Here is a 26,894-nt window from a genome sequence, read left to right as displayed (position 1 = left end):
GTTCTTTGAGAACCTCTTGCTCATTTCTAGCATCCATTCATCTTAGACAACCAATATGAATGGTCTATCATTGTCATCTTTCGCATGTGGATTATATGGTTGGCAATATAGCACCTAAAGGACCCAAGATTGCTTTATCAAATAGATGTACTAATCACTATAACATATAAACATCGAGAGAAATATGACAAGTACCTTGTTTTGGTCTTGTAGACGAATCGCCTACAATACATCGCGGTCCAATCATTCTTAGAAAGTTTGCCTACAAGATACCAATAGCATTGATGCTCAAGGTAGCCAAGACCATTGAACAATAGCTTAAAAGATGAGAATATACCTTCATTTCGCATTTGGTAAGATAGTGTTTGCACCTCTCTTGGAATCATGAAGAACCTATACGATCTAATGGAGAAGCATTTTTGAAATGAAATTGCTCTTTCGTCAAGCTCATCTTGGTGATGTGGCGGCATGTCCCCACGTCAAGCAGATCGACCTTGCAGCAATCAACCACACATGGATGCACTGGCAGGTGATATAAATCACTACGAGAACTAGGTGTATGGCCCTCGTGTAGAGCATGTACTCATAGAGTAACCTTGTGGAGACCATCTTTATACTCGATTTGCACCTTGAATGGGTAGCCACATTTCTTTGAGGTTCTCAATTTGCAAATTTGGGAGCCTTTGCGAGTTGCGCTACCACCACAATGACATGTATATTCCACTATTTTCTTCCCTAAACCATGCGTTTTGGTTGAGCGAACCTTGACTAGCCTGGCATTGTGTTGAACCATGATCTCTTGAAGTTGGCACTCCACAAGAGATATGTCTGAGGTAAGCTCCAAGATAGGTACTTTTCTCTCAAACCCATGGGGCTTTGTGGATGCCTTGCAAGTACAAGTACCGATGAGCTCTTTCACATAAGCGAGAGAGATGCCATGCTTTCTCATATCCATACACCAATTGGATTTGATGGAGTCAATTGTGGCATTAATGCCTACATCAGCACCTGCAACCCTATTTATGTGATTTGCAAGGAAAATACTCTCTCATTCCTCTATAAATGCAATGTGCAATGATGGCTCCGATTTAAGGGCTAGCACAACTTGTCCATCATCATTTCTTCCCATGCAAAGACTTTTTTCAATTCTTCAGGTCTAATAGCTCCCTTTTGTCATATTGCTTGAGCACCCCCAATGTGATGGCTTTTTCTTCGTTCAAGTCACTTACCATCAATCCATAGCTCTCCCTGTCGAATGAGAAGTACTTTGATGAGGTGAAATTAAGCATGATCGGTGCAATGCCGCTGCTTTCTTGTATTGTTGAATCATTGTCTTTAGCAAAGAAGTCAATCATCTCAACCTCATTGCTTGATGATTTATCCGATGTTTCTTCATCGGTGTCGACTTCCTCAATCTTAGGATCACTCTCCATAATCCATAGTCATTGACTATACGAGTACATATCACCCATATATCACGAAAACATCATCACAACGTCGCGATGCATGCATTGCAAATATAAGAGAAAGAGACAAAGATATGTGTACCTTGATGGGGAAGCCATGACTGACGGATCGTGAAGATTTCAACTTGTGATGCCCATGTATGGTTGCTAGGTGGACCTCATAGCTCCTGCACAAAGATTCCTTCAATATGCATTGCATGCAGAGATATTCTGTGGGTAATACCAAGAGAATTTTTTGCATCGACAATTTCCCGCTCTGCTCTACTTTGGAAGTCATACGAAGAAGGGACTCCCCACGTCGTTCCATTGAGCTCAATTTCGCAAATGTCTTGTATGACTTCCATCAATCACCCCTTAGCAACCATATAATAACCTGAGCCCACCTATATCCATTAATTTGTCATATCCCCTTCATTGTCATGATCACCCTGCCCCATGCATCTCACCTCGGTGAAAATTGCGGGCCCCACCTATTCTGATAGCCCACCTTTTCGGCAGGTTGGGTTTACATGTTGGATTGGGTTTACTTTTGTGGCGAGGTTTACTTTTGTGCCAAAAGCACCAGTCTAGATCCTCCCCGCAGTCCACAACCCCCCTCAATCGTCGATCCCAACTCCCTCTACCCTATGGCACATAGTCCTGAGGGTCATTAGGACACTTGCTGGGACCTGTGCAAGTGCAGGTCATTAGGATCTCTCTCTCTCTCTCTCCAAACACCTTCCCCCATTAGCTATACCTCAAACCCTAAACTTACTTCTTAGCAGCAACATAATGTATTTTTGCAAGAGAGCAAGGTATACATCAAAATTTCCTTTTAGATGATCTCCATATAAAGCCAAAAAAAAAAAAAAGATCAAAGTACCATTGATTAAGAGCTCCCAAACTCTTATGGAGCTGCCAAAAAGAAATCTAAAGCGATTTAGTACTTTGAGTAAGAGTTCAAGGAACTCCACACTACACCACACACATACATGGGTGTTAAGGTGCCAAAAAGAGAGAATAAAAGAATGCATCCATTGCATGCCATGTAGGCTTGGTTTTTTTCTGTCAGGTTTGGTAGATTAAAAAATAAGGAGTAGTATAAATAAATGCGTATAGTGGCCCCTAACACATATTTAAGCTCCAAGTACTACATCATAGCTTGATAAACATATTTTTGTCACAACTTTCTTGCTATGTTTCACAACGTACTCAAAAATACTTGGGGTGTCTCTCTTGCATATGAATTTATCAAATCATTGCAGAGCTTTACAGAGGTAAGGAAGGTTGTATATTCAAATGGTTAAATTCAAATGCATGTAAATTTTAGGATTGTTATGGGTCCTCGTAAATGTTTGCCAAAGAAGACCGCACCTCCTCCACTGGATCATGGGTTGTGATCCAAGATTGTCTAAAGCACAATAAGTGAGGAGACTACTTCCAGAACATCAACATATCAAAATCCACCTAGGTCTTGCTTGGTATTGGAGAATCCTATTGTGCATGCAAAGCCCATTGCACACCAATAGCCAGGCTCACCACCACTGAGCAATATTGGTCCCAGTGCTCGCCAGCAAGCTGTAGGCCCATCCGACACCACTAATATATAGGCTATGGCCCATGACAATGATTGTGATGTTGACACAGGTAATGTCACTGCCAACACATAATTTCATGAGAGACTACTTGGTAAGGAATTAGAGATTGATATTTTGCAAAATGTAGTTGATACCTTCATCATCAAGAGGGGATTAGAGCCTCCACTCATGCCTTTATGCAGATTGGTCCCAACTAGGTGATAAGGACCATGGGTGCACATGTGGAGAAGTTCAAAGATGTTTTTGATAAATATGACTATATGACTGCTAGTACTCCCTTTCTCATGTTTATCATGCGGCCTTGTTTTGAAATGGCTATGGAGGTGATAGATCTCGACATATATGAGTGGGGGACTAGTTTGGGCAACTAAGAATGATGAGTTTGAAAACAAGCTTCATGGCACTTGTTGGGAGGATATCAACAATAAGAAAATCATTATTTGGGATGGGAACCATCGGTTTAAGTCATGGTAAAATCACATTCATAAAGGTATGTTTCTCACACTAGGATTCTCTATCATTTGTAGTCACGTAATGTGGATCTTAGTTGTCTTACTTTACTCACAACACAGTCCCATATTGTCGAGATATCAAGCTCATAGTCTCTGATTGTAGTGAAACTTGGAGAGCAAGAAAAACAATGTGTATGTTGTAGATTTTTCCTTTAGCACTCTTCTATTGTGCTTTTTGCCATCCGAGGTCATTTTGGCCTCCCTTCTGAACTTGCAAGTGGTCCAAAAGCAGTTTTTGGTATACTGCAGTTTCAACTATGTCCATTGTTTACATGTGCATAGGTTATAGATTTTGAATTTGTAAGGTTTTAGGTGTTTGTTGGGTTGTAGACACTGAAGGCACTTGCATATAGATCGTAGATTGCAATTATTATTGTGTAATCAGCAAAAAAAGTTGTGTTTAGTTGTAGTACACCTGGTATCAACTTGGTTGTAGATTATAGATTTTTGCAAGGTTTTCTATTTTATCAAAATGTATGACAACTTCAACCAAATTGTCATTGAAAAGCTTCATAAGAACAATTATCCTGCATGGAAGTTTAGGATGACAAGTTTCCTAAAGGGCAAAGGTATTTGGAGTTACATTGAAGAAGACATGGCATAGCACCTGAACAATTATCCTGCATGGAAGTTCAGGATGACAAATTTCCTAAAGGGCAAAGGTATTTGGAATTACATTGAAGAAGACATGGCAATAGCACCTGAAGCTCATGCATAAAATGCTATTGCAAAATAGTTAAAGACTAAGAAAGATTGGGAGCAGACTGGTGCACAGATCGGATGCCATATGCGTGCGTAGTGAGCATCAGAAGGTCCCCAAGAACAAAAGAACTCTACTTTTTACACAAAACCCAATGAAGAAAGCTTGCACGACATGAACAATAGACCAATTGGGTGCAATCTCCCCCCATGCCTTGTGCGAGCGCTCCACAAAGCATGTATTTAATATATTATTCATCTTCAAGCTCAAATAATAGCCCAATTTACAAAATAGCACGCTTTAGCTTTTGAGTTTGCTTTTGTGCCACTAAAGAATTAAAGCTATTGGGTGCCCAAGAAGTCGGGCGGTACCCAAATACAATGTCCAATACAAATATTTAAATTGTGCACCCATGCGCATACAAAAATAATAAATAAATATCAAGCGCTTTAATAAATAAGCGTGACAAAATATAGGCGCCATGCCTAAGATACGTGCCCATAAAAAATTGACGATAATTTGAATACACGTTATCCTCCAATGCTTCCCATTGCCACCGCTGCTTGCTCTACACATCAACTGAAGCATTCACAATTGTTAGAAAAATAATACAATTAAACCTACAAAAGTGAATACCTAGCAGTCTTCAGCTACAAAAATAAATTGGTTAGAAATCAATCCTAACCTTAATTTATTACGAGTGCGCACTCTAAACTTATAAACGTTTATTAATTTAAATATGTATTTTGTGGAATCACCCACTATGGAATCACCCATGTACATATAAAATTAACAAAACACCCGAAAAGGATAGGCATCCCCATCAACTTTTCGCACAAAGAATCCACTTTGTGTATGAGCACCCGATAATAATAAAATTTTACGGAATCCACTACAAAACCTCACGGAATCCACCGTGGAATATGCATCCTAGCATCATACCCCCGGGGTGGGATAGCAATTGTCCTCAATTGCTATTAGCTCAATGTGGAGCTAGCAGTGTGGGGAAAGCATTTAGGTCTCTAGCATGCATCCATTGGGCCTCTTCAACATGATGATTTTTAAACTTGACCAAATATCTAGAATATCTACGGCTAGTTCTAGTGGTCATAAAGTCAGTATCTATAATAGTTTCAGGCTCGAGGATTTCAGTTTCATCATCTAGCAAAGGAGAGTTTTCATAAACAGGGTGTACAGGTAATTAACCTCTAAAAGGTCATAATAAATTGATATGAAAGGTGTTGTGGATTTTCCAATGTTGTAATTCTAGTTTAAATGCATTGTCATTGATTTTGTGTATGATCTTGAATGGTCGGTCTTCTACTCAAAGCATCAGCTACAACATTCTTTTTTCCAGGTTGATATTGTATAAGGGGATGGAAACTTTGAATAAAAGCGGCCCATTTAATGTGTCAGTTAGATATTTATGGTTGACTAAGGAGATGTCTAATGCTTTGTTGGTCTGTTTTAATTATAAATTCAGATCCCATTAAATAATGTTTCCATTGACGTAAGGCTTGTACTACAGCTAGCAATTCCTTGTCATAGATAGAATATTTAAGTTCAGATGGTTTGAGTTTACAGCTAGAGTAGGCTATGGGATGAGAATCTTGCATAAGGACGGCTCCTATTCCAGATCCACTAGCGTCAGTAACTACTAAGAAGAATGTTGTATTGAATTCAGGTAATCGTAATACAGGAGCATGAGTTAAAGCATGTTTCAGCAAATCAAAGGACTTTTGTTGATTGTCAGACCAGTTATATACAATACCTTTCTTTAAAAGTTTTGTCAAAGGTAATGCAAGTAATGAGAAATTCCTCACAAACTTTCTGTAAAAGCTAGCAAGACCTAAAAAAGAACGTAATTCATGCACATTTTTGGGTATGGGCCAATTTAAAATTGCTTCTATCTTTTTAGGGTCGACTTTAATACCTTTTGATGAAATAATATATCCTAGATATTCAATTTCTGTTTGGAAGAATTCACTCTTTTCTGGATTAGCATATAATTGATTGTCTTTTAACAACTTAAAAACTGAAGACAAATGTTCATAATGCTCATTCTCATTTTTACTGAATACTAATATGTCATCAAAGAAAACTATGACACAATGCTGATGTTTAAAAAATATGCGATTCATCATACGACTAAATGTGGCTGGTGCATTAGTTAAACCGAAAGGCATAACTAGAAATTCATAGTGTCCAAATTGTATTCTAAATGCAATTTTGAATATATCAGATTTGTCCAATCTTACTTGATGATATCCATATTTAAGATCTATCTTACTGAATATGGCAGATCCTTGTAGCTTATCCATAAGATCATCTACCCTAGGAATCGGATATCTATTCTTAACAGTAATTTTATTTAGGGCGTGATAATCAATGCACATGCGATAAGTATTATTTTTCTTCTTCACTAATAAGACAGGTGCACCAAATGGAGAACTACTAGGTCGAATTAATCCTCTGTTAAGCAATTCTTCTATTTGGTTTTGAATTTCTTTCTATTCAATTTGGTTATGTCTATATGGTGCTTTACATGGTGGTTGTGTTCCAGGAATTAAATCTATCTTATGATCTTCAAGACGTGAAGGTGGTAATCCAGGTGGTAAATCAGCAACAAAACAATCTTGAAATTGGGCAAGAAATTGTGTATGCCTAGGATGCATCTATTTTTCTTTAGCTTGAATTTCATTCACCCATATTAAATAAGATTTGCTATTTTTACGTAATGCACGTTTAGCCTGAGTATGAGTAAGCAGTGGAAAATTATTGGAAGCGTGCATACCATGCAGTGTGATTTGTTTTCCTTGAAAATAAATTTTTAATTGAATGCGTAGAATAATCTATATCAGGATTATATTGATAACGCCAAGGCATTCCTAAGATAATGTCACTAGACTGCAAAGGTACAACTAAGAAATTTCTTCGTTCAGTATATTCACCAATTTTAATTTCTAAATTATGCACCTCTTGTGTTCCATTATATCTCGTACCTAGGAATGCAGCCTTGATGCAATAATGTGTAGAAACAGTTTGTAAATTCAATTCTTTGACTAATTTTGCAGAAATAAAGTCATGTGTGCTCCCATCATCATGTAAAATAGTCTTTTCTTTACCATGCACAAAACATTTCATTGTTAATAAAGAATGGGGAGTTGGCATACTTGGCAAAGTATCGGAAGTAGTACCAATGTCGTCATCATCTTCCGTAAAGTCTGACATTTCCTCACATTCTTCTTCTTCTATTGCTCCCAGATAATTAATATGGACATGTGGCTTATTGACAATTGGCTGCTAGATGTCCAGGTTGATGGCATTTGTAACAAACTATGGGTTTTGCTTTAGATATATTATTGGTAATGGCATGAAGTTTAGGAATGTTGGGATTTGACTATGGAGATGGCTTAGGGTTTGGATTGGTGTTTGATGGCAAGGCAGGTGGTCGTGTCCAAGATTTACGGAATGAAGATGGAGGAAAATGACTTTGATTAAATCTTCGAAAATTTGAATTGAATTGTTTGGAACCAAAGTTACCATTAGTTGGAAATTGTTGTGGTCGCTTGTCTCGTCCACGAATCTTGTCTTTAGTGTCATGAGCCAAGGAAATTGCATCTTCAAGTGTTGTTGGCTTGAACATATTGATTTCCACATAGAAATGTCCAAGTAGGCCAGACATAAACTTGCGTTTATGAGTTGCTTCAGGTACATATTCGAGCATTCGTAGTTGCAGTAGGGCATTCCAGAAACGTTCAGTGTATTGGGAAATAGGTTCGTGATCCCTTTGTTGTAGAAGATCCCATTGCTTGATGGCTTTTTCATGGAATTGAGGAGGAAGGAAATTTTGCAAAAAATTCTTTTGGAAAGTCTCCCATGTAGTAGGGCAATCAATGCTCTTGCGGACCACAGTCCACCATAAGGATGCTCGGTCAACTAAATGGTTAGTAACACATTTAATTTTGTCTTTCTCAGCATATGTTTCTTCATGGAAGTAATCATCAAATTGACTGATAAAAGCAAGAACAGTCTTTCCATCACGCGATCCATTGAAAGTACGAAATTTGAAGTTTCTTTTACTTATCTTTGTTTCTTTGCGAATGGATTGGGCTTCAAGTGTTGCATCGATGGTATGTCGTATAAGATCTTCGGGTTGCGATCCATCTCGGTCGGTGGTAGATCATTGCAGATTGGCCAATTGAACTTGCAAAGCTTGTCGGGCTCTTTGTTCTTCTTCAAGCTGCATCATAATCAAATCCAACTTTTGCTCCATTGTTGGTTCGGGTAAATCACCTCCAACCATAAGATCGTCCATGTTTTGTTCAGTCATCCTGCAAAATTCCAAAAGACCTCACACTCTCGAAATCTTATTAGCGGAATGAGCATAGCTCAAAGGCGGGTTTACAAGACTTGTATATTTTGTTTGGCTTTCGTAGTCTTTCTCCTTTACGATTGCGGTATTCATTGTCACAACCGTCTTCCAAGAGAATAGTGTTGCATAGAAACTGCGTATAGTGTGCGTGTGAACTTCTGTTCTTGCTGAAACTAGTTTAGCAAGTCTGCAAGTGTGAACAGGGACTTCCAGAGAGCAATAGACTGATTCATGTGCTTCTGAGTATGAACTGCCTCTAAGGTAGTTATTGAGGAAGTCTTTAATGACCTTTGTGACTTGGATTGCTTAGAAGACTTGGAGTATTAAGAATCTTTAGTGGTTGAAACTAAAGGTGATTTTGAGGACCTCAGTAGCTTTTCAGCGGAATCGGCGGCAGTCAGTTTATACTGATGTCGTAGGCGGAAAAATTCGTGTTGTAAAGCTTTTAAATAAGCTTATTGTAAAGCTTAATAGGCTTAGACTTAAAGCTTTGAAAGCTTGAGCTATGGAACATTTCCTAATCTATATCACGACGACTTGATGAAGGAAGTATCCGTGTGGTCCTCCGCCTACAGAGGATGGTCTCTTGAGATCAGAGGGTGCAGAAGGGGGTTCTTGACAGCCAAGAACACGTTGGTATCGTCCGTTTGCGACGAGACTGACTGTAGAGCTCGATTGTTCTAGGAGCTCCGCCTTCATGCGAGATGGTAAGCGATTTGAAGCTCTCGATCTCAGCTTCGCTCTGAACCACTGGTGTACAGATCGGACGCCGTGTGTGTGCGTAGTGAGCGTTAGAAGGTCCCCAAGAATAAAAGAACTCTACTTTTTACACAAAAACCAATGAAGAAAGCTTGCACGACATGAACAAGAGACCAATTGGGTGCAATCTCTCCCCATGCCTTATGTGAGCGCTCCACAAAGCATGTATTTAATATATATTATTCATCTTCAAGCTCAAATAATAGCCCAATTTACAAAATAGCATGCTTTAGCTTTTGAGTTTGCTTTTGTGCCACTAAAGAATTAAAGCTATTGGGCACCCAAGAAGTCAGGCGGTACCCAAATACAATGTCCAATACAAATATTTAAATCGTGCGCCCATGCGCATACAAAAATAATAAATAAATATCAAGTGCTTTAATAAATAAGCGCAACAAAATATAGGCGCCATGCCTAAGATACGTACCCATAAAAAATTGATGATAATTTGAATACACGCTATCTTTCAATGCTTCCCACTGCCACCGCTGCTTGCTCTACACATCAACTGAAGCATTCACAATTGTTAGAAAAATATTACAGTTAAACCTACAAATGTGAATACTTAGCAGTCTTCAGCTACAAAAATAAATTGGTTAGAAATCAATCCTAACCTTAATTTATTATGAGTGTGTACTCTAAACTCATAAATGTTTATTAATTTAAATATGTATTTTACGGAATCACCCGCTATGGAATCACCCATGTACACATAAAATTAACAAAACGCCCGAAAAGAATAGGCGTCCCCATCGACTTTTCGCACAAAGAATCCACTTTGTGTATGAGCCCCGGTAATAATAAAATTTTACAGAGTCCACCACAAAACCTCACGGAATCCACCGTGGAATATGCCTCTTGGCATCACAGACACATAGTAAAGTCATGTATTGGCCGTTTATTCAATATCATAGATATCATGATGGTATATATGTTACAAGAATCTAAAACCCTCATTAATTGCATGTAAAAATTTAGCAAGGCTATTTGAAGTAAATACAAAGGCTAGAAGGTTGCAACTCAAGTCAAAGTTGAATCAGGTAAAAAGAGGAAACTTGTCCATTAATGATTATGCCTTGAAGATCAAGAGTATTGTGAAAGCTCTTGGATCTATTAGTGTGGTAGTTGATGATGATGATATTGTGCGTACATGCTTGGATGGACTTGGAGATGAATACAAGAGCTTTAGATAATCTAATATGAATACAATGAATAATATCCCTGATTTTGCAGACTTGATTTTTATGCTGATACTTGAGGAGAAAAACGTTGGCTTGGATTCCTCTTCTTCTTAAAGCAAAAACAAGTTTGAACATGTGTTTTACTCTACTAGTAGAGGTGGAGGTTATGGCAGAGGCCAAGGTGGTGGTGGTGGTCAAGGTTATGATGCACAATAAATTAGAGAAGGATAGTCTTGAGGAAGGGGGAGCCAAAGAGGACAAGTTGCAGATTCTAGTATGCTGCTACAAAATTCTAGTGATAAAAGAGAATGATAGCATTGTGGTAAGAAAGGCCACATTTCTAAAAATTACTTCACAAAGAAAGTTGAAATTAGAAATGGATAAAAGTAGTAAGGTAATTATGCATCCAATAGCAGAAACAATGATGACTGAAGTGAACTATTATTTGTTATGCAACACTTTATGAACACTGTGACTACTAATGGCTCATCAAAGAATGATATATGATGTGTAGATTCAAGTGCTATAACCACATGACTTCTCATGGAGAGTGATTTAGAGAGATGTGTAGTCTAGAGTCTTTGAGTTACGTGGAGACAATGAATAATACAGCTCACCCCATTACACATGTTGGACATATTCCTTTGAGTATGTTCGATGGCAAAACTAAGTACTTGACTAATGTATTGCATGTACCAAATATGACAAAAAATTTAGTTTATGTTCGATTCACATTTGATGGTTGTTATACAGAAGATCTAAAGAATAATTTCAGGTTGATTGCAAAAGGAAAATGTACTAGCAGATTGTTTACTCTTGATATAAGTTTATTTGAAATGGATACTGCCATGTTTGCACAAGGTTCAGGTGTTGTAGTTGATATTGAAATTTGGCATAAGAGAATTGGTCATGTGAATGTGCCGTGGTTGAAAGATATGCAATCAGAATAGATTGTGGATGGCTTGTTTGCCTAAGTTTAGACTTGATGGGATGCACATAGTATTTGAAGCATGTCAAGTTGGAAAGTGTGCAAGGCATGTGTTTACATACAAAAAGCACGTATGCAAAAAGCCACTTTAATTGATACATTCTAATGTGTAAGATCCTACAAAGACTACAACCTTGAGTGGTTTCAGGTGTTATGTTTCCTTCACTAATGATCAAACTCACAAAGTATGGGTTTACTTTGCATAAGAAAAAGTAAGGTATCCACTCACTTTAACATCTTTAAGGCTTTGGTTGAGAAAGAGACAGGGTTGAATATTAAATACTTAAGATTGGATGGAGGGGGAGAGTATCTCTCTAATGAGTTTTTTTTAAATTTTTTTGTAGAAAAATGGTATATGAAGGTAGTATACATGTAGATATACTCCATAATAAAATGGAGTTGATAAGCAAAAAAATAAGAATATTGCAGAGGTGGCTCGTGCATTGATAACAGAAAAAAACTTACCTTATTACTATTGGGCTGAAGTAGTTGCTACTATTGTATACATTATGAATAAGACACCCACTACTATTGTACATGGTATGACACTTGAATAGAACTTTACAAGTAGAAATTCAAATCTATTCCATCTGAAAGTATTTGGTTCCACTGCTTATGTGCATATTCTTGATGAGTTGCATAGTAAATTGGATTCCAAAGAAGAAAAATGTGTATTTGTTGGATATTCTCTTGAGCAGAAGGGATACAGGTGTTATAACCCTGTTACACATGAGCTGAGAGTCATCAAGGATGTTGTTTTTTATGAAATGAGTAGCTAGTATAGTAATGTACAGAATGTAGTCGGGGTTGATGCGTATGAGAGTGTGGCTATGCAAAAACTAGGCCAATAGTCACATGCATTAAGTGAACCACAAGAGTCTCCTAGTCATGGTGTTATTGATAGACCTTAGAGTGGTGGATTGAGGTCACATGTTACACCACCAAGTATATCACAGATGTCAATAAAAGGTAAAGAGAAAGTTAGAGACTCACATATTGTGATAGATGCATCATCATGTTTTTTTCATGTTGATGCTGATTCAAATGGCTCAAAGTAGAGCTTGGATGAGGAGTTTGGGATTCTATCTATTAAAATACCTAGTGTGCAAAAGGCACAAGAGGATGCTAAAGCACTTGATAGTGATTCGGGTCTATGTAGGTCAAGTAGAGTGAGAAAGTCAACATAGTGATTGACATATGCTAGCTATGTAGCTCATCACTATGCATACATAGCTAAGGTTGTACAAGATGTGGAACCTAGTTGTTTTGAAGTTGTAGTGGATAATAAGTATTGTGATCATGCTGTGGATGAAGAAATGGTTGCAGTACTTATGGACAATGACACATGGGAGTTAGTGTCCTTCCTTGAAGGCAAGAAAGCTATTGGCTGCAAATGGATTTACAAGGTCAATAGATCTATTGAGTGCTATAAGGCATGGTTGGTTGCCAAAGGGTGTGCGCAAACTCATAGTATTAATTATGAGGAGACCTTTTCTATAGTGGCTAAAATGGCCTCTATAAGGGCTATCATAGCAGTGGTTGTATCAAAAGGTTGGATCATGCATTAAATGGATATTAAAAATGCCTTCTTGCAAGGGGAGTTATAAGAAGAAGTTTATATGGAGCAGCCACCTGGTTATGTGAATGAGAATCATCCAAATTATGTATGCAAGATTCATAAGGCCTTGTACGGGCTGAAGCAAGCTAGGATTGTAGAATATCTTTGTCAGCATTGGATTTTGTAGGGCATAGAATGATCACTTAAGCCATGTAGATTGGGTTGGTAGTATTTTAGACAGGAGATCTAGCAGTGTTTTTATATTTTCCTTTGGGAGTGTTGGTATTACTCTGAGTAGCAAAAAATAGCCAACATTTGCTTGTCTAGAGTACAGAGGTGTCGTAATTGTAGCATGTGAGGTAGCTTGGTTATGCAAGCTTCTTGGTGATTTGGGGATGCAGGTGGATAACAAGGTTATCGTCTACGGTGATAATCTTAGTAGCATTCAATTGGCTAGCAACCCAATGTATCATGCATGGACCAAACACATAGAGGTCCATTAGCATTTCATTCGAGAGTGGGTTGTAGAAGGTGATAGTGACTTGGTTTATGTCAGCACAAAGGAACAAGATGCTAACATTTTCACCAAGGTCTTGGGAGCTGAGAAGCTTCGATGCTTCATCATAGAGCTTGGAGTTCATGAGCTCATGTTGAGCTCGAGGGTAAGTGTTGAGTTATCAAGCTCTACATGAGTATCCATCCCTTGGAGCAAGCTCTTTGGGAAGGTAAACAATGAAAATGGCTATTTGATTGTAAGCTACTGTATCATTTTTTCTCAATAGATAACATGATGTAGTAATGCATGAAGTAGGGCTTGAAGAACTCAGCATAGGGGAGGGAGAGAGAGATGAGGATAATAAAGAAAATGAAGAAGATGAAGAGGGTTAAGGCACAATCACACTAGATAGGCTCATACATATGGAGACTAAGTTAGGTTTCACTAGTAGCAAGAGGATGGGGTCTACCTTGTATACCTTAGGATGAGAGTATCGCATAAAGAGGCACTTGGACAAGATAGCAAACAACCAAGGACAAAGAGGAGAGGTGTTTGATACTAATGGTAAAGGTCCTTGTGGAGGATATAGTAACCATTATGAAGTAATGTATCATGTGAGTATTTTTAAATTGATTTGATACGTGCTTCATGATTTTTCCTATGTCTGTGATTGACTTCTTTATTTGGATTACATTGTGTAGAGTGGATGACTTTTTGAAGAATATTGATAGTGCATTGTGCCTATTGTTTCCAAGCATGTGAAGAAGGCATGGTTTGTACATTATAGAACCTTGACCTTTCTAGTCGAGCCTGGACATATATATGAGAATGAGGAAGAGGTTTGTGTCATGTTCTTTTATATTGAGTTTCACATGTCTTGTATTGAGTGATGTGCCCATAGGAACTAAAACCATTTCTTATTGTTAAGGCGAGTATTTGTATTGCCACAATTTTTTTGAAGAAGGGATATCCCTAGCCCATTATGAGGTGGGATAGAGGCAAGGAAGCTTCATGAGCCCTCTTCAATTTGAAGTAGAATATGTTAGGGGAGCAAAGTAAGAGCTAGCAATATGAGTGCACCAAAGTAGGCAATGAATATATGCAAGGAGGATCAGAGCATTCATCACTCTTTTATAGGCGATGTTTATATTCAAATATGTAAATAATAAATATACCTAGTGATTATGGATGACATTTTATGGCACACTACAAGATAAAGCCTCATACTGATGTTTAAAGCGATGAAAATGTTCACCAAGTGACGCTAATAGCGATGGTTTGCGATGCAAATTGTGATGCCAATAGTGACGCATGTAGTAAATTTGCGATGCTAATAATGACGGTTACAGAGAAAAAAAAAATTATGGTAGGGTAGTTACATTCTACAAATGGATTACATGTAAAGTGTACAATGGTTGTTAAATTGAAGGCAAAGCGTATTTGAATCCACAAGACTGATACATAAAATAAATACAAGATCACTTAATGAAAGCGCTCATGGAATCATGGCAAGATACAAAGGATGATAATAACATAGTGCATAGAAAATGCCTATATAAATCACACAACCAAAAAAGAAGAGGATGTGTGCTCCACGAATCCAAGCGCAAGCTATAGATCCTTGCTATTCGAAAGGTTGTCCTGATGCAAAGAAGCATCGAACGAACTTTGCAAAAAAAGAAACAACTATACATCAGTTCAACATACAACAATGCATTTTAATAAAAAATAGTAACTGCACACAAGAAAGATGAGTGACTTACTGGGCCTCCACGTGTATACAATCTATCGATCAATGTAGTGAGAGTGTGTCTCTCTGCATATCGAGTCTCTAGGCCGATGGGATCGCAGTTTGTAATGGAGTGCTGCAAAGAAAACAAAATACAATTGTTAGAGACATGATTGTCAGTACAAGCGATATTGCAAAAAAATAAGCATTAAGAACAAAAGAAAAACTTACAAAGTTCTCTAGATAAGTCCTGTGGCCACCACTCTAAAAATGATGGACCACTCTTGCCTCCATTCGTATCCTCACTGCCTCCCGCTGCTATCTCCAACATCCTGGAGAATCTTAGCCTCCTCCCTGAGTCGACGCTAGTCATCTGCGTCTATCCACTTGGGCTTTGAGACCCCACTCTTAAGTACCTTGCGTACGTCCGATCATTTGTGTGATATGTACACATGCATGCACTCCATCATCTAGCATGTGGAAAACCTATTTGCTGTGGTGTGTACCGAAAACTCCTCCTGCAAGGATGCTACTATGTAAACTTTGCTCCCCTTCGGTATGTTCTGCCAATGATCCAAGACATTGTGCCAAAAACCTTGTTGGCACAACTCTCTCATACGAGCCATCACCCTCCTTCCCTCATCATTCATGATGACGGCTCTTATCTTATCATCTACAAGGTATCCATACCCCTCTGGGGTACGTCTAAGATGTGTCCTCTCTCACCTACGAATGCGCTCTTGGGCATATCTAGGAGACCCTTGTACATCTGGTGTACCCATGGGGATGGTATCTCTTAGAGTAGCACCCATAGGGGTGCCACCTGCAAATGGCCGAGCAAAAGTTAGAGTGACTGGAATAGACATCCCCACAGGTGTGAGAAATCCTATAGGTGACGCAACTCTAACAGAACAACGAGATGGAGACACTACATCGGTACCTCCACAACAACCATCTGAGCCACCCTCTCTCGAACCTACATGAGAGCGAGGAGTAGCACCTATATCTTGAGCTGACTGCAAGCTCACTGCATCCACGTCTCCGTAGTATCCCCCAAAACCACTCCCTCCATCCAACCCAAGTCTGGAGCGATGACCTCGTCTACTGGAGATCGAAGCATTAGAGCGTGCTGAAGTAGATTTAACGGAATAGCCTGATGGTGTTCGAGATAGCTCGCCATATCTCTGAATTGAGCCATCTAATTTAGACATATACGTGTGAAGTTCTCCTGTAGCTCCTTGTTTCTCATTCCTTGACTCATCGTGTTGTTCAAATATCCACAAAGGTCACCTGTATATACAAAAATTGATGTTAGCATAATCAATATAAAGATTCGAGCAAAGCAGGGTAATATAACTCTGAAAAAAATGATATTACTTATAATGCATATTCTAGAGTACCCTTATAAGCAATTCATCAACGAATTGAGTAGGTGGATGCTACAAGTATGACGTAGCCTATGGCCCCATGTCAATCTATTGATACAACTCCGCATACACTGGAAGGTCAGTAGAAAGGTCACCACAAAAGGATGAGTCCACCTCATTCTCAAAGAATTCTTGGCCTCCTATCTTTCTATCATTGTTATCCGATTCTGCCTCCTCTACATGCTCTAACCTTTGGGCGATGATCTCCACTCCTTGCAATATCGACCCCTCTATCTACATACTATCCTCATCTACATTGGAAACATTGCTTTCATCATATACTCTCGCACTTCAGGGAGATAAAGGCACAACATACCACCATCGAGGTTGCCAAGGGTTTGGATAGAAAATTACATGTTCAAAATCACATATAAGAGAGATTTAACATTTATGACATATACCATGTCGTAATAAAATTTTTAAAAACATGAGTTCATGCACCTATTCACAATGGGCCAGCAAGTCAAACGTGTCGCGCAAATCCGTCATCTATTTTGAGAAATCTAGATGGACCTCGTTGAGAATAGTTGCCTCTGCTCCTTCCAATACCACTTTGAACCACTGCACATCAAATAGGATCATGGAGAAGCTACGATAATCCACCGTGATAATACTTTGCAAGTTCCCAAAATATTCCATCTCATCTATAATAGTGTTTGGATCCATGGCTCACCATCGGCTCTCTTGCTCACCGAAAACAAGGTAGAGCAGAAATCTCATATTATTGTGAGATTTGGTATGTAAGCAGAGCACTTTATATTCTAGTGATTAAACCCTTAAAGGCTTTCCCAGTGCTTTTGTAGCCATTTAAGGCTGTTTCGGGTACCATTTTAGACCCATAAGGCCACATATAATAGTTTCAGGGTATACTATGATTTCAGTTACCGATCATGATTGCAAGATTCCTTACTCTAGAAATACGTAGGGCGATTTACAAGTTATCAAATTTAGTGCAATAGATCTCTTAGAAGGAGATCAAGTCATCCTCTATTGAATCCATAAGGCGACGAGTAGTGAAGACAGTTTGTCTCTTTGAGAAGTATCTACTCACCAGCATGCTCACGATACAAACCCACCTCCTATCTTGCAGATGAAGTGGAGATTGCTAGACTTTTCCATACGCAATGGACGTTCTTCTTGGAGCGCTTCATGAAAACCTTGAAAGGCTTTGTGCGACAACGAGCTCGGCCAAAAGATAGCATGGCTGAAGGTTGGTTGGTGTTTGAGGCATTAGTGCATATTTCACAGTGGCTACTAATGGTGGATTTAGACAATAGTATGCTATGGTCGTTGAAGGACGATGATAGACTGACCGGAGATGTGGTGGTTGAAAATTGGTTAGAAAAAAGAATGGATTGTGCAATGGAGGAGAAAGTGAATCGTTTTTGTATATTGCACCATGCCTCCGTGGAGATGTGGCTCACTAGGTACGAGCAAGCTAGGAAAGATCATGAAGATGTGCGATCCGAATTTTGATGCACCATCGACTAATTCAATATCCTGAGGGCATGGAGGAGATGCCACAGTTTATGTCTATGTGATGGTTACATGGAGCTTTGATCGCAGCCTCTCACGAAGGGGTGAGGTCTCTACTTAGGAGTGGGAATTCTTGAGGGGATGTAGTCCACAGGTAACCACATGTTTTATAATCTATCGTATCTAGATTATATATGTGGCAACTAATTAAATGTTTCAATGTACAATACAAAATATACAGTGCGGTGTGGTCGTGCAAATGACATTTTCGCATGGAGCGTATCGAAAAGAATGCGCTCCACAACAGATTGTGGTGTCATGCCGCAGGCATTATCCAAGAGAAAGAGTGGAAAAATGGGAGATCTTCTTACCTATTGCTTGTTGCTCAAATCCTTCTTCTTCTCCTTCACTTCAACCTTCAAAACCATCCTCTCTTAGTGGTGTAGCTTTGATACCATGTCACCAATTGTGTGGTGGGGGAACTTGCCTAAGTTGTTGGGTTGAACACACACCATACACACAAGAGAAAGCTTACTTAAGAATACAAGAAGAGAGATGATTTTTTTTTTGGCTAGTTTTTCATTCTTCTTTTTCACACAATATAATATACAAAAAGTAAAGATAATATACAACATAGAAGAAAGTGGTCTACTAAGTCAAATAGTGCATAACTAACTTTACTAATTGACTTGTACTATAGCTATGCCAGTTGTAGGTAGGTGCAATAAACTAAATATAATAAGTGATAATTAAGTGGCCATGTGAGAACCATAATGACCATTGATGTGCTAAGTGTAGATGTGTGGACCCATCTAGCTAGGCGTTCCATCATCAATGCCTACACGTGTTGAGCTTGCCATCTCAACACCTTCTATCAGCCACACTTTTGCACTTGCCGAGCACTTTGTGATCTCTTTACATTAGCCTTGGTTTTTCTTACATTAGACATATGAATAACTGAAATAAAAAACTCCTCATCTATACTTTGATTTGAACCATTAAACTCACCATCTATATGTGAGTAGCCTATAGAAACATCTAGTACACCAAGTGAATCAACCACATCTTCTTTTCCCTTGTGTCAGTGCTCATGGAAAATGCCATTATAGTGTAATTGTACCAGTTATAATTGGCAAAATTTGGAATTCAAAATTTGGTGCCTTATGTTCAACTGTCAAAGAGTTTGAGTCACCCTTGTTTATAACATTTCTCACTCCAAGATATCCTTTAAAAAAAGGCCAACTTTCACCTATACCTTTGAAAAAAAGGTTATGTAGGCATATATAGGTAAAAATTAGTGTATATATATATATATATATATATATATATATATATATATATATATATATATATATATATATATATATATATGTATGTATGTATATTTTTCCCTTGCCCATATGTCATCAAATTACTAGGAAGATAACTATGAAAATAGTCATGCATTTATAGTTGAGAAGTAACTTTGGAAATGTATATGTAGGAGTGTGCCTATAATTTTGAAAAGCATAGTTCTATGATGCAATTTATTATATGACAAATCAAAGGGGTTGAGCTTATGTTGCCTTCATATCTCTATCATATATGTTGCAACAATTCCTAAGTTGTTACTTTGAAGTTGTGGATGGCAAATGTAGCTCTTAACTCAAGCTCTGATTCCTCATCACTTTGAGATGGCAATGCATCATGTTACACTTACTCATAGAACATTATTAGTTACTTATGTGTGATTTTGATTGACATTACTTTTAAATATCTTGACCATTTCTAACAAAAAATTTATGTAGCTTGAAACACAAAGAAGTGGTTTAAACTTACCTTATATGTGTTAGAAAGAAAATAGCATGATTGACCTATGTTCATATATTATTTTATAATTTGTTATGGAGTGTATGTATATCTAGGTGTGCTCTTAACCTTTATAAAGGGTTTTTCTATCCATGGTTAGAGATCTTTGTCCTGTTTCCTAAATCCTTAAGTCTCACAATCAATAAAAGATTCATCCAACCATTTATGATGAAATATTTATAATGTACATAGCTTGAGAATTAGAATGTGATTAAATTTTGCATTACACTTTTTATAAAGACAATATTATTATGATCTACCATATATTATCTTATAAATTCTTATGTAGTTTGGATACATGGGTTTTTTCATGCATGACACATGGTTAAAGACCTTTGTTTTGTGTGGAACTTGAGAGCACTCATCTGGGGAGTAATGACCTTGGAGAGTGACACATTTGGTAACATTGAGAGCCTACCATTCCTTGCAGGCTTGCACAAGCTACTATTGATCTTCCTCTCATCAACCACAAGGAAAAAGATCAAGCCATGTGAATCAAACTCTATACTTAAATTACTTAGTAATATCAATTCTAGGTCAACACATTGATCATTGTTTAAAACATGCAACATGGACAATGAGCTTGTAATGTGCATGTAAAATTAATATTGTGAGATTGTGCTATTGCTACCATTAGATGTATCAAATACCCTTTCTTATAGTTATTGTGTGTGAATGTAGCTTAGACAATGTTGCAAATGGCCCTCTTTACAATGCCACACTTCACACAATAATCAAAGCCTTCTAAAAAGGCAAAAAGAAACTAGCATAATGCATTGATGTGCATACACATTGAGGGTCCACCACTAGTGTTTTTGAATGAACATATGGTCCTTTGTTTCAAAAATTCAAATATTTTGAATTTATTTATAGCCTTCATTTTATGAGTGATATGTTGGGGACAATCTTGCCTTCTTGAACAAGATGTTTCAAAGTAATTTTGTAGATGTAAGTACAATTGGGAGTCTCATAGAGTCTAATATCCTACTTATGAAGTTACAATATTTGGAGTCACCCATCTTTGATGCGAATGCAATGACCATTGATGATATGGAATATCATGTCATTCTAGATTATGGGCCAATAGATGGTCAGCTTGCTGCGTTGCATGCTTCAATGAGTGGCAACATATACAAATCCATGGTTGTTCAATGGGATTTAGAAGGATTGGATATGGAAAGAGCAATTGCTTTCCAAAAAGAATTCACAAATTATGTGATTGAGAATTTGATGGAGCGTTTTCTTGATAGAGGTATTACTCCATGCTTCAAAGCACTGGCCCCATGTACATTTCCTACCGATTTGGAAATGAAGAATTATGGCTCAAAGAGATTGATACACTTACCAAATTCTATGGGTAACAAAGAGAATTAGAGAGTGACGAGGTACTTGATCCTTTGATTGACATAGTTGTAGTTAAAAGGGAGTATCAATACTTTAAAGCATAAGCATCATTTTAAAGGAAAGGGCATAGTCTAAGGGATACTTGCATTGCAATTGGTAGAAGTCCTACTACTCGAGAGAATTATCCAATGTTATTAAAGTTGGCTCAGATTTCTATGCTTCAATGCTCAAGTACTGCTGCATGTGAAAGGGGCTTGAGTGCACAAAATTTGATTAAGAAAAATCTGCAAAATTGTTGTAATATAAAAAATGTTGATGCATTGATGCGCATACACGTTATGGGTCCACCACTTTAGGAGTTTGCATTTGATGATGTTGTTCAACTTTGGAAAACTGGAACCAAAACAAGTCATCACATCTATGGAGAAAGTATGAGGTATATGAAGTTCCAATCCTAAACCTTAAACAATGTGCTACTTTTATGATGAAGCTTTATTGCTTTTATCTAATCTATTTATGCATATGTTTTGTAGGGTTGATGGTGTATTAAGTACTTCATAGTTGAGGCATGCTTTTGAGCTTTGATATAAGAAATCTGAGCTTTGATATAAGAAATCGGAGCATTTTCTGTCATGAATTATTTCTTAGTATGACAGAAGTATAGACAACTTGGCAATGTTTTTACCTACTTCCTGGTGGTTATGCATAAGACAAGAAATTATATTTTCTATTCAAGAAGAGATGCACTTGGTACATAAAGTAGCATTTCACTATTTTTTGACATTTTGTTTATTAAATAACATAATTTTAGCCATATTTTGGAGACATTTCTATTTTTCTTTGTTTTAAGTTTGACCTTTAAAAAAAAGGCACATGTATTTCTTTGCCATTAAAAAATCGGGACAAAATATTAAATGCCTTTAGAAACGGGTGACATTTTAAAATCCCGGCTACATTTTTTTGTAGTAGGTATTTTGATTGGTTGATAATAAGGTTTCTTTTGAGTGCCGCCTTGTGTGATACATTTTATACATTTGTACGAGTGCTACTTACACACAACTTGCCATTCCATGGTCTCTCAATAGTCCTACTAGAAGAGGACTCTTTTGGTGCACTCACTATCTATGACTACAGACCCACATTTTCTACAATCACCTTTTCTTTTATATCATTTGCAATAATCTACTTTTTAGCAACATACCAACTACTCATGTCATCCAACACAACATTTTTGCTCACGTGTAACTTGTGTGTAACTAGGTTACAATACCTCTAACCCTTTTGCTCAAGGTAATAGCCAACAAATAGACACTTTTTAGCTTTCAGATCCAAATTCTTTCTTGGCTTATGAGGAACATGTACATATGCAATGAATCCAAATATTGTAACATGTGACAAATCTAGTTTGTTGCTAGTAAACTTCTCTTTTGGTATCACATCATGCACTGCAATAGTGCGAATCCTATTTATAATATACATAGCTATAGAGATAGCTTTAACCCAACAATAACGAGGCATGTTCTTTTCAACCATCAAGGATCGTGCAATTTTTGCAATGTGCATATTCTTCTTTTCAACAATATCATTTTATTTTGGAGTGTACCTACATGTAAACTGCCTTTGAATTCCATGTTGTTTTTGAAAATTACCGAATTCATTAGAGAGATACTCTCTCTCCATCTGACCTCAGGCACTCAATTTGCATCATATTCATTTCTTAACAAGATTTTTAATCTCCTAAAAGTGAGAGACTTCCTCACTTTTCTCCTTCATAAAATACACCCATACTCTTCCCCTCCATCCAACCTCATGCACTTAATTTGCATACCTATTTGTTTCTCAACTAGATTTTTGAAACCTGAAAGTGAGAGAATATCTCACTTTTCTCCTTCATGAAATAAACCCATACCTTCCTTATTGATCATTACATAATACTTACATCTAGCCATTGATGCAGTACTCGTAGAATCACACACATCCAAATGTACAATACTTCAAGTAAATGTCTACTTACATGTTTATCATGAGAGGAAATGCATCTAGCCAACAAAAACTAAGTTCTTTGTGATGTTAGGCACATGCAGCACATCAACCAAATGCTTAACTTTTCCATCCTACATAGACAATGGGATGCTCCAACATGAGTAGTACGATGCATTGTATTGTCACTTGTTTCCACAAAACCAATCATTTTTAGCTTTTTTATTTCTCTAAACCATTCTCCTTGAGATGCTATATGGTTAGAGGCACCTAAATCCACATACCATACATCATCAATCTCATTATTGCTGATGCATATACATTTACTACATTCATCATGTGTTGCATAATAAACAACTTCTCATTATCAACTTGATTACTAGTAGATGCATTATTGTTGTGTTGTCTTCCCCCAATACTGGTATTTCGAGCTCATTTCTTTTTTGGATAGTTATATGAAATATGACCTTTTTGACCACAATTATAGCATTTTGTGTTATCACAACCTGCATTCTGTCTCCCACCACATCCCTTCTACCTTGAGACTCTAGTCTCTACCACTTGGACATGAGTGCTCCTGTGAGTCATGAGATTGCTCTTGATTTTGCAGTTAATGGCCATTATTGTAGCTTCTACCACCAAGACCTCTACCTCTACTTGTGTTAGAGTAGAGTACTTGTTCTTAACTTTTCTTACTTTGTGATGAAGATGCAACAAGTTCCAAGTTTTTCTCTTTTAGTATCAACATATATATTAGAACTACAAAATCAAGGATGGTGTCTCTTTTGTTAATAGAGGTTTGAAACTACTTGTACTCCTCACCCAAGCCACCCAAACATGCAATCACTATATCATCATCATTAACCTATACATTAATAGATTCAATTCAACAAAGCTCTTAATATTCAATACATAGTCATTAGTAGAAAAATTTCCACACTTGATATTGTTTAGCTTAGACTTCAATGGTATCTTTCTACCTTTAGTATTTGTACTAAACAGTTTGACCAGGCTATTACATACCTCTGCAATATTGTTTGCATCATGTATATGCCAAATCATATTATTTGAAACAATGATGGAAAGCCAACATATAACTTTTTGAGCACCTTGGTTCCATTCCTTAAATGCCTTGGTTCTCACTTGATGGGCCTTCATTCATATTCTTGCTATATACTTCAACATCCTTCAATGCAGTTCCATTAACCTTTATCCATAAGGAAATTGATCAATCTAAACTTTCAAGCATGGAAGTTATGGTTGTCAAGATTGTCACTAACAATTTGACTAAATCCGTTAGATATTGTTTAGCAAGACCCAAAAATCTACTAATTCATGTAAATTGTTATAGGCATTGAACTTTGTTTCTAAGCATATCCTGAGCAACACCTGTAATGTCTAATAGTATCCAAATACTATCACACCCAACACTTGCAACCTATTTGCAAAATCACAAGTTTACAGAGTTTATATATGTTCTCAAATTCACACACAAACAACCGCTAACTCCTTAATGGATGTCAAAATGGGAATCCGACTACATAGTATTAGACTAGAGGTCTACTATACTCCCTTGAGCACTACAAGCTCAAGAAGATGGCTCGTCGATAGGAGATTATATGAGAGAGATCTCCACAGGTGTACTCCAAAATAGGGTTTCCTTGTAGACTCTTGTGCTTGTGACTCACAACTCCTTACCTGAATGCTACTTTTATACCATAAAAAGATGGGGGGAGAGAGAGGGAGCTTGACCTCTTGCAAGACACACAACATGTAGAGAATGCACACAAGATGGAGGCTGAAAACCCTACTCATTCTTCTTCTTCTTCTTCTCCACTATAGCACTCTGTCAAGAATAAGAGAGAGTACAACATACATAATATACAAGTGGTCCATCATGTGAACATGCTAAGTAGAAAGATGACTAGATAGATATCTCATAACTTGGGTAGGTCAATTAACTAATGTTCAGCTATAAAGTATCACTAGAATGATATGCTGGTGCAAGAACCAATCATGTGAGTGTCATCTCATGTTGAGCTTGACATTTCAATAGTTATATCATTTTCATTTTATATTACATTATGATACATTTATTAAATCCTTCTATATGTACATTACATTTAATTTTTTTCCCCAATACATGCACTTTACATGATTAACTCTATCTTTAAATAAACTTATTGATATATTATTCTCACTTGAAGGGCCTTCATTCATATTTTTGCTATATACTTCAACTTCCACACATGCTACATATTCTACACCTTTTTGTATATGCATATTGTATGACACCACATGTATTATTATGACACTTCTACTCACAAAAAGTTAAGAATGTAGTGGACTTCATATTTCTCATTTGTGCACAGTGTGTGTTTTATAAACTATGCATTAATAGAAAGTATAAAGTTCAGTTCATTAAAGAACTTGCTTAATAAGGTAAGATTGCAAGAAAACATATCTATTTTTTTCTATAAAGTTCTTTGCTAAATCTCTCATCATCATTGATACATTTGTCTCTATAATATGAAGCATACTCAGTCACATTTATAGGTCTCATATACAATTTCCATTGATTTATAAATGATGAAAAACTTTGTGCATGCACTCCATAGCCTAATATGCTATAGACAAGAATGGGCCTAGTGGGGTAGCAGACATAGGTATAGAAATGTGAATGTGCTTGATTATCTTAATTCTTACTCATTGTAACATGCTTGGTCGAAGCACGTTTTAGTAGTCCATCGAGAAACGAATCTAAGCGTCGCCGCTCGGCACTCCCATGGAATGTTCCGAGGTTTGTCGCCTAAGGTTTCCTGAGTCCGCCTTGCAATGGAACATTTGTAGCCGAACCCACTAGGATTGACCTGAAACCTGGGTTCCTAGTATAGTCACGATCTCCTAACAATAGTCTAGCATCAAGTCTTGGAGATCCTACTTTACGCAGAGATACCCAATCCAAAGCAGATCCATATTGCACTTGGTTCAAAGAGAATGGGAAACGAGAGGGATGCACTGCTCAACCTCTCTGCCTGTAGGGGCATATTCCCATTCCAATCCCCTAAAACGATGTGAATCGGGTTCTAACTTAACAATATCTAAAGGTCGAACGACAGTAAAACCTTGTGAGAAGTCTCACAGCTCTCTAGGACCACCCTGTCGTCAGACAGACCCATCAGGGGTTCCGCCACCTACTTCCCTCAATAGGAATTTTTAAGTTATCGAACTAGGTCCTATCACATTTATGTGTGACATTTAAAATCAGCTTTCTTAATTAGGCCTCTTAGGGAATGGGGTTCATTCGCGTAATTTATGGCACAAACACGAATACAAAGCAATTTGACAAACAAGTTCAAACAAGCTCCTTAACTTATCTTCAAGTTAATATTTGCCTCCTCCCCATACAGGATAAATTATATATCCCTTTTGTCCAATAGATGTACTCAGTACAAATCACATGGCACCATAATTTCTA

Source organism: Lygodium microphyllum, chromosome 21 (assembly GCF_053477565.2).
Source record: "Lygodium microphyllum isolate KBCC chromosome 21, Lygodium_microphyllum_v1.1.10, whole genome shotgun sequence".
In the NCBI taxonomy this organism is placed as follows: domain Eukaryota; kingdom Viridiplantae; phylum Streptophyta; class Polypodiopsida; order Schizaeales; family Lygodiaceae; genus Lygodium; species Lygodium microphyllum.
The sequence above is the reverse complement of the archived record's forward strand: the minus strand, read 5'-3'. Positions refer to the sequence as shown.